We start from the raw sequence: 9,007 nt of genomic DNA, 5'->3' as shown, positions 1-9,007 counted from the left end.
TTGCCCCGCCGCTGGCAGAGCGGCCTGCTGCGCCGTGGTCTGCCAGGCAGGCGCGCCCCGAGCGCCGTAGCTCACAGCGAGGTCTGTCCTTATTAAGTACAGCCCTCCAAACCCCGCTCCTGTGCTGCAGCGAGGCCGCAGCGGTGGTTATGGTTAGTGCTGAGATGGGATGAGCTGGGGCCTTCCCACAAAAACATCCTCTGGGAAGGAGAAGCTGCGGCACCTGCGCTGGAGAACTGCCCTGCTTCTGCAGTAGGGGGGCAAGAGCACGGCGTGGTGGGAAGAGGAGCTGGGGCAGCTGCTGGCCCTGCTGCTGGGCTGCAGGGTGGTGCTTCTCAGCCTGCTCTACTGGCAGGTGCACAGTAGAGCTAAGAATCACAGAATCATCTAGGTTGGAAGGGACCTTGAAGATCATCCAGTCCAACCATTAACCCAACTTAACAGTTCCCAACTCCACCATATCCCTCAGCGCTATGTTGACCCGACTCTTAAACACCTCCAGGGATGGGGACTCCACCACCTCCCTGGGCAGCCCATTCCAACGCCTAACAACCCGTTCTGTAAAGAAATGCTTCCTAATATCTAGTCTAAACCTTCCCTGGCACAACTTGAGGCCATTACCTCAAGAAATGGCAGCTAAAATAATAGGATCTCTTCCTCTGCGCTTCCTACATGTTGGTTTTTTTCATATTCACAGGTAAGGCTATGTCCTTTAAAAGCAATTTTCTTATGCATTAGAATGCAAACCATTTCATGGTTCATAACTGGTCTGCTTAAGCTACAGTATTACAGGGCAAAAATAAGAACTTATTTTTATCAGCGTAAATTCAGAAGAAAATTAGTTACCGTCACTAGATGTCTGTTAGCATAGCTTTTTCTTTCACTAAAATTGCCGTTTAATATTGCAAGCCAAAACCCCTCCTACCGTTCAGGACAATTGTAGCCAAATATGCTCCAGGCAGGCTCCCACCGCGAGTAAAGTGGAACTGCAAGGTGGGATTTGGCCACAAGAGGTCACGCAAACCCAAACGATACTGGAGGACTTCACCAGCTTGTTCCTTCTAAAAGAATTATTTCCGTTTAATTTCAGAGCATAATTTCCGTTTATCATCTGTTGCTTTCATAAACAATCTGATGCGTCCTCAGCTACACATCAAACTGAAGTAGAAAAACAACTGCACTTAGTTTCCTGGGAATTGTCCGGGGGGTTCCAAAACACATGGGCTGTGAAGGGCTTGGAAGTGGAACACGCTGCAGGAAAACTCCCTTGATGGGTATTGCTGTTCCTATCAAAAACACTCTCCAGGATTGGTACCTGCACAGGTGTTTGGGTAGCACATTTTTGTCAATTGTCTCCAGGAAACAAGCAACGCTATTTAAATTTGTAACAGTCTGGAAAATTACACTCTGATCATCCATCTGGCAGGTAGAAGCAGGGAGGTGGGCTGAGGCAGGGAGGGGAAGAACTTGGGAGAATGCTGAAAGCAGGCCCAGTCTTTAAAGATGAAGCCTGTTTTGAGCAGGGTCCTGGTGGATTCTCCCTGGAGATGACTGTTGTCAGTTCATATGAGGAATGGAGATGACAGAAAAACAGGTCAGCTGAATTTGGTGCCCCCCTGTGCCAACATGGTATGAGCACCACAGAAGTCACTTGGGTGTTGGGATTGGTTTTGGTAGCCCTGGGATTTCTCCAGGCTGGCAGGAGCACATGAGTCAGTCCTGGTGACTGTTGGAAGAGGGGCATGTTGCTGATTGTGGAGGTCTTAAGAAGAGACCTCCACAGTTGTGCCCAATCAGTAACATGTTTAACATCTTTGTTGGTGACACAAACAGTGGGATTGAGCGCACCCTCAGCAAGTTTGCCAATGACACCAAGCTGTGTGGTGCGGTCGACACGCTGGAGGGAAGGGATGTGCCATCCAGAGGGACCTGGACATGCTGGAGAGGTGGGCCTGTGCAAACCTCATGAAGTTCAACAAGGCCAAGTGCAAGGTCCTGCACATGAGTCGGGGCAATCCCAAGCACAAATACAGGCTGGGCGAGGAGTGGGTTGAGAGCAGCCCTGCGGAGAAGGACCTGGGGGTATTAGTGGATGGAAAACTGACTATGAGCCAGCAACGTTCACTCACAGCCCAGGAAGCCACTTGTATCCTGGGCTGCATCAAGAGAAGCATGGCCAGCAGGTCGAGGGAGGTGATTGTCCTCCCCTACTCTGCTCTCATGAGACCCCACCTGCAGCGCTGTGTCCAGCTCTGGGGCCCCCAACATAAGAAGGACATAGGCATGTTGGAGTGGATCCAGAGGAGACCACAAAGATGATCAGGGGCTGGAGCACCTCCCTTATGGGGACAGGCTGAGAGAGTTGGGTTTGTTCAGCCTGGAGAAGAGAAGGCTCTGGGGAGACCTTATAGTGGCCTTTCAATATATAAAGGGGGTCTACAGGAAAGATGGGGAGGGACACTTTATCAGGGAATGTAGGGATAGGATGAGGGGTAACAGTTTTAAACTGAAAGAAATTGAACTGATATAGATTAGATATTAGGAAGAAATTCTTTACTGTGAGGGTGGTGAGACACTGGAACAGGTTGCCCAGAGGGATTGTGGCTGCCCCCTCCCTGGCAGTGTTCAAGGCCAGGTTGGATGGGGCTTTGAGCAACCTGGTCTAGTGGAAGGTGTCGCTGCCCAAGGCAGGGGGGTTGGAACTAGATGATCTTTAAGGTCCCTTCCAAACCATTCTGTGATTCTATGATAAGAGACCGTGGTCCTTGAAATTTACAGACCACATGGTCCAGAAGCTTGAGTGAGCGGCCTGGAGTATGCACTGCTGAGAAGATTAACACTTTGTTTTGCAGCTTTTTAATTTGTCCAATGCAATGATACCAGTTCTCCAGGTCTGTGGTGTCCCCATGTCTGTGTCTGGGCTTTCCTCCATTTATGGTGACAGTCACTTAAGAAATGCCACATCGGAAACATACCTGAGTCTGTGTTTTAGAAACTCTGGATCCAACGTCAGGTGCTCTCCCCAAGGTGAGGTAGCTCTGCACTTTGATATCCACAAAAATGTAGGAGTTAAACTTTGCAGTACTGGATCATTGTACATCCCCTTGTCTCTGGTGGGGTCAGGCTGGGGGAAGCACAGATCACACCAGTATTTATTAGATAGTATTTTATTATGCTGTTATTAATAGCAAGGGATTCACTGCACAATGCATTCACTTATTCCCTCACGCAGTTCACAAACATGGACACTAACAGGTACCCAGATGGAGCACGAGTTGGGAGACCAACCCCAGCTGTTTACTTAAAAGCAGAGACATGTATTGATGTGCCAGGGGCTTTGAGGTGGGTGTTCAGGAAGTCCCTCCAGATGATCTGTTTCATCGTATACATATCTCTGTGTGTGTATTTTATATATTTAGCTAGATAGATAATCTTGTAGTTTTGCACATAGCAGCCTTCTTGGATGTAGCCTGGGTTGTACAACCCATGGTTGATCCTAGTGGATTTAGACAAATTCAGCAGAGTCTCAGTGTGCAGATTTGGTCGGTTTTTGTGGGTTCAGCAGGACTGCTAGTCTGGAGCTTATCAGTTCCTGGCAGATTTTCACGTGCTACTGCTTGGCACGTGCTTTCAGCCTGCTGTTTTCTGGTACCTATTTCTCCATCGACACACATGCCCATAGAGCCATTCACACAAACACACACAGAGGGGGCTTTTATGACATGGTCTTCAGCTTCTCTTTAGTAAAATATATAATTCTACGTGGTTTTCTACCACTCAGCAGGGTAGGTTATAGAATAATTAAAACATAAAAGTCTTTGAAGTTGTTTGATAGGAGGCTATAAAAGGTGACATTACTGAAAACATTATAAAGAGGTCTTTCCTTCCCCCTTTTTTTGAATATCCTCTTTTGAACAGAAAACCGCAGGGAATTGTTAAGTTGCTGTAGTGCAGACTTTACACCAAGCCCAGCTGAACACCGAAAAGTGCTGTATTTATCTTAATTCTTTTCCTCCCTCTCCCCCTGCCAGTGCATACGCAAATACACCCACACAGCCTTCAACTGTGCTTTTTAGCTCCCTAAGTGGTTCTGAACAATTTCCATTCTAGGAACATTGAAAATGGCAAGGATTTGACTTTTTTTTTGAGATAATGTCTCAAAATTTTTGAAACCGAAACAACTTTGGATGTACCTTGCTTTACTAGATTATACAGTACCTTCTCTACAGCTGATACAGAAAAGGATGGTGGACTGTTGTTACTGGTGGAGCCAGATCCAAGAGCTAGCTTGCAGTGCAGTGACTCTCTGCTATACCTAGGCTTTCCTCTAGAGTTTGCAATTAATCATTTCTATCTTGTTAAATGCTGGAATAAGGAAAATGCTAACAACATAATTTTGAGGTCTTTCTGGAAAAATGAAATAATGTAAATCAAGAAGGAACTATAACCACGACAGAAAAGTACACTTGGGGCCAGGTGCCCCATTGTTTGTCTTCTGTAGTGTTTGCTACCTCTGATTTTCTTTGGAAGAAACATTTGACAGGAGGAGGAGTCATTCCTCGGGTGAGGGATCTCGTTCTTGAAGTTTCCAGGTACAGCCAAGAGCAAACTGGTAAAGCTTAGAGAGCAGCAGGAGCAAGGGTGATCCTGACACAGGCAGTGCCCTCGCTGACCATGATGCAGACCCACAGCATCTGAATCCTAGAATCCTAGAATCACAGACTGGTTTGGGTTGGAAGGGACCTTTAAAGATCATCTAGTCTAACCCCCTGCCATGGGCAGGGACACCTTCCACCAGACCAGGTTGCTCAAAGCTCCATCTAACCTTGCACACTTCCAATGATGAAGCAATCAAAACTTCTCAGGGAAATCTGTTCCAATGTCTCACCACCCTCACAGTAAAAAATTTCTTCCTTATGTGCAATGTAGATGTGGCCTCTTTCAGTTTAAAACTGATGCCCCTTGGCCTGTCATTACAGGCCCTGGTAAAAAGTCTCTCTCCATCTTATAAAGCCCCTTTATATATTGAAAGGCCATAATAAGGTCTCCCTGGAGTCTTGTCTTCTCCAAGCTGAACAACCTCAATTCTTTCAGCCTTTCTACATAGGAGACATGTTCCAGCCCTCTGACCATTTTCATGATCCTCCTCTGGACCTGCTCCAACAGGTCCATGTCTTTCCTGTGCTGAAGACTTCAGAGCTGGACACAGTACTCCAGGTGGGGTCTCCCGAGAGCAGAGGGGCAGAATCACCTTGACATGCTGGCCATACTTCTCTTGATGTAGCTCAGGATACAATTGACTTTCTGGGCTGCAAACACACATTGCTGGATCATGTCCAATTTTTTATCCACCAGTACCCCCAGGTCCTTCTCCACAGGGCTGCTCTCAACCCACTCCTCGCCCAGCCTGTATTTGTGCTTGGGATTACCCCGACTCATGTGCAGGACCTTGCACCTGGCCTTGCTGAACTTCATGAGGTTTGCACAGGCCCACCTCTCCAGCCTGTCCAGGTCCCTCTGGATGGCACATCCCTTCCCTCCAGCGTGTCGACCGCACCACACAGCTTGGTGTCGTCGGTGAACTTGCTGAGGGTGCACTCAATCCCACTGTCCATGTCACTGATGAAGATATTAAATAGTATTGGTCCCAGTCCAGACCCTTGAGGGACACTGCTCATTACTGGTTTCCACTGGGACATTGCATTGTGTGGGCAGAAGAGGGTTCTGATAACCACAACAACGCAGACAAAGCGGCAGGCATGGATTGGATCCAGGGTCCATCCGGGAGGCCGGGCAGCAAGCAGGCACACCTGCAGTGAGCATCACTCAGGCAGGGGCTGGGTCCCCAGTACAAACAAAATGTTGATAACAAACTTCTGAAAGCTCTTCAGGCAAAATTTGATAAACCATTAGCAAAAGAGCTCTATCTATAATAGTTAACGTCAAGAGCATTCCAGGAAATTTGGTGGGTGTATGAAGTACAAGGTATGTGCGCTACCCCTCTTATATGTCTGCTGAGCAGAGTAACAAATTTGTCTTCCAGAGCTAATAGAAAGCTCTTAAAGTGAGAAAAAAAAACCCTGGCTGTTATAGGTAGGATTCTTTCATTTTGAACAAAACTGTAAGATTTTCTCATTCCAGTATTCTGCAGTTTTCCCACTGGGACAAATGTAACAATTTTCACTTCTCCCCTTTAGTATAAACACATTTTCTGAAATTTTTTAAATACCTTTTATTTTCATTTTTTGGCACAAAACGTGACTGTGGAGGAAGAGCATGTCTTAACTTTTTTATAGGGCGGTAACTATCAAAACCAAGTGAAGTATCTCTGGTATTCAAATAATTTAATGGGGAGTGGAAAGAAGAGTCCACTGCTTCATTCAATTAAAGTGTGTCCTTTCTCAGAGATTGACTTGAGCTGCTTTTATACCCATAGAGGTGAGATGATCAGAAGTCACTTTAAGGCAGTGCTAAATGCTTTATGGGCCTTACCCTGGTGACAAAGGGCACCAGACCAATCTTAGATTGTGAGGTGGAAAAATTTACAGAAATAATTTCATCGTGCTAATATAGACAGGGCTGAAGACAATGTTGACCCTTCTCAGAAATTCCCCCAAAGGAGAATTTCAGCATGAGGTGTATGCTATAAATAAGATAAGCAGAGAAAGGTTAAGTTTTAAGAAAAATACGACCATGACAAAATGTTAATGAGTACTGAGGTCATTCTGACCTAAATATAATTGATCTGGTAGGCTGGTAAGAATCAGATATCCTAATATACTAATTTTGTGCAGGCTTTGAAAAATGAATATGTAAGGGTGTTGTAAAAGTGTGTTTAAAAGGCATTTTTTTCCCCAGTTTACTGTTTCTTGGTTTCCTCCTCAGCATCCAGCATACTTAAAGGGCTAAGCATGAGTATGAAAGTAAGTCAGAGACTGTTTATTCAGTAGCTCATTGTTCTGTAACTGGGTTGAGAAACCACCTTTATTTTAGTAACAGAAGGTCATTAATTTCCTCTTTGCTTACTTTTTGCATGTCTGCAGACATGTAGCTTCCTTGTACCAGTTTTAGAGGAACTTGTATAGAGCAAGAAATGAAGCAAGAAATGCATATTTATTTAGGGTCCCTTTAATTACACAGTCTATGACTAAAACCTTTTTACTGTTTTTCTTACATGACAAAGCAGCAAAAAGAAGAGATGAAACTGTAAGTTTTTTGAATAAATTACATTTTAGGATGTTTTGTTTACACTGTGCCTTCTTTTAGATATAGGTCTGAAGTAAGATGAGAGCTACTGAAATGGCATGTAGCAGAACTACCAGAAACAAGAGTTCAAAAATCAAGAAAAGTCTAAACATAACCTGTGAAATTTATTTGCAACCAAAAGTGCAGGCAGATCCGTGCATAATAATAGAATGTCCTAAAAAATACAGAAAGAAAAAAAAAAGTAGGAAACAAAAGAAAAATGGGCCAGGGCTGAAGACAATCAAGCTCTTTGCCATGGTTCCATCCTGCTCCCACAGAGCAGGAACATTCATCTGCTGATTTTGTTGGGTTCAAGATGCTCCTGCTTTTTGTGTAGTAGCCACCCACAGTTATCCTGCTTCCTGCCTTCTGTTTTACTTTGCTTCTATTAATAGTATGAACGCTTGATGGTTTTCCAATGATACCTTTTAATAATTTCAATTTGCAAAGAAGTAGTAACTCATAAATCCAGAAAAAAAAAACCCAACTGTAATCAAACAGTCTGACCTACATAGCACAGGTCATTGGATTTCTTTAAATCAATCCCTGTTTAAATCAGATAATCTCTCGTGGAAAACAAACAGTTTTGATTTAAAGGTTTGCAAAGACAGATCATGACAATGGTCTCTTAATTAAATACCATGAGATATTTGTAGCTGTCAAGGCAGGGAACATAAATTTGATGATGATGGGTGGGAGAGACAAAGGGAAAGCAGCCTGGTGATGAAGAACAAGTATGGTCACTGCTTGGAGAATTAAATGTTTCAGTTCTGCATCCCTGCCAGATACTGCTCGGAGAGCCAAAGGAAGACTGGTTCCTACTAATTAAAATGCACAGGGAAAAAAGAAGAGGCTTCTTGATTTCCTTCTTAAATCTATAACTTTGTTCCTTATGGGGAGCTAATCTCCTGCCAAGTGACACTGACACTAAATCTGGGAAATGTCTTCCAAAAGTTGTTTCCCTGATGAAGGTACAGACTGGGACAAGGATAAGGTGACATGGGCGAGGTGATCTGTTCTGCTATGACACGATGCTTTGGGTTTCACACTGGAGGATTGTTGTGCCCACTGAGCCCTGTCCACGCTGGATCCATCCCCTGACTCAGACCTCAGCTGACAGCTGGTTTTCATAGCAAGAGAGATGTACTTTAACTATGAACCTTTGCTGAATGAGTATGCTCTTGCTAGGAAATAATAACCAGTCAGCTTACCGGGAATAAATAGCTTATTAGAACTACTTCTCTAAGACCTTTTTTACAGACTTCTTAATGCAAATGCTCTGAGGGGTCTCTTTCCTGAATTTCTGTTTTGTCAGCAGCTTTATGTTTATGTGGATTTATTTTTAAAGTATGCATACACTGATTTTGTGACAGTCAACAGTTTATTGAAGTGAGTCTAGAAATTTTCCCCCTAACAGCTAGGTTAATGCTTGTAAAGTAGCACAAAGGGCAAAAGATCTGAGGGACCCGGAACATGAATTCAAATCTTTAACAAGAGTTCATTTTCATGAAAATCCCTGCCTGTATGCTTGTGGCTGCACTAGAGAGCTGGCTCAATGCACATTTCTCTAACCTAGTAGTTTACACTGTAATATGCTTCAGTTTTAGAACACTGGTTTCTTAATGTAGCTTGCTTTTCACTATCACTGTATTTCAGCAGCCAGACTTGGGAGCCACAGAACATGAAGCTGCCAGGGAGATAGGGCTTGAGTTCTCTGAGATGGCAGTAACAACCTCTCCCTTAAACTCGGAGAAATAACTTG

Source organism: Strix uralensis, chromosome 3, assembly GCF_047716275.1.
Source record: "Strix uralensis isolate ZFMK-TIS-50842 chromosome 3, bStrUra1, whole genome shotgun sequence".
Classification (NCBI taxonomy): Eukaryota; Metazoa; Chordata; class Aves; order Strigiformes; family Strigidae; genus Strix; species Strix uralensis.
The sequence above is the reverse complement of the archived record's forward strand: the minus strand, read 5'-3'. Positions refer to the sequence as shown.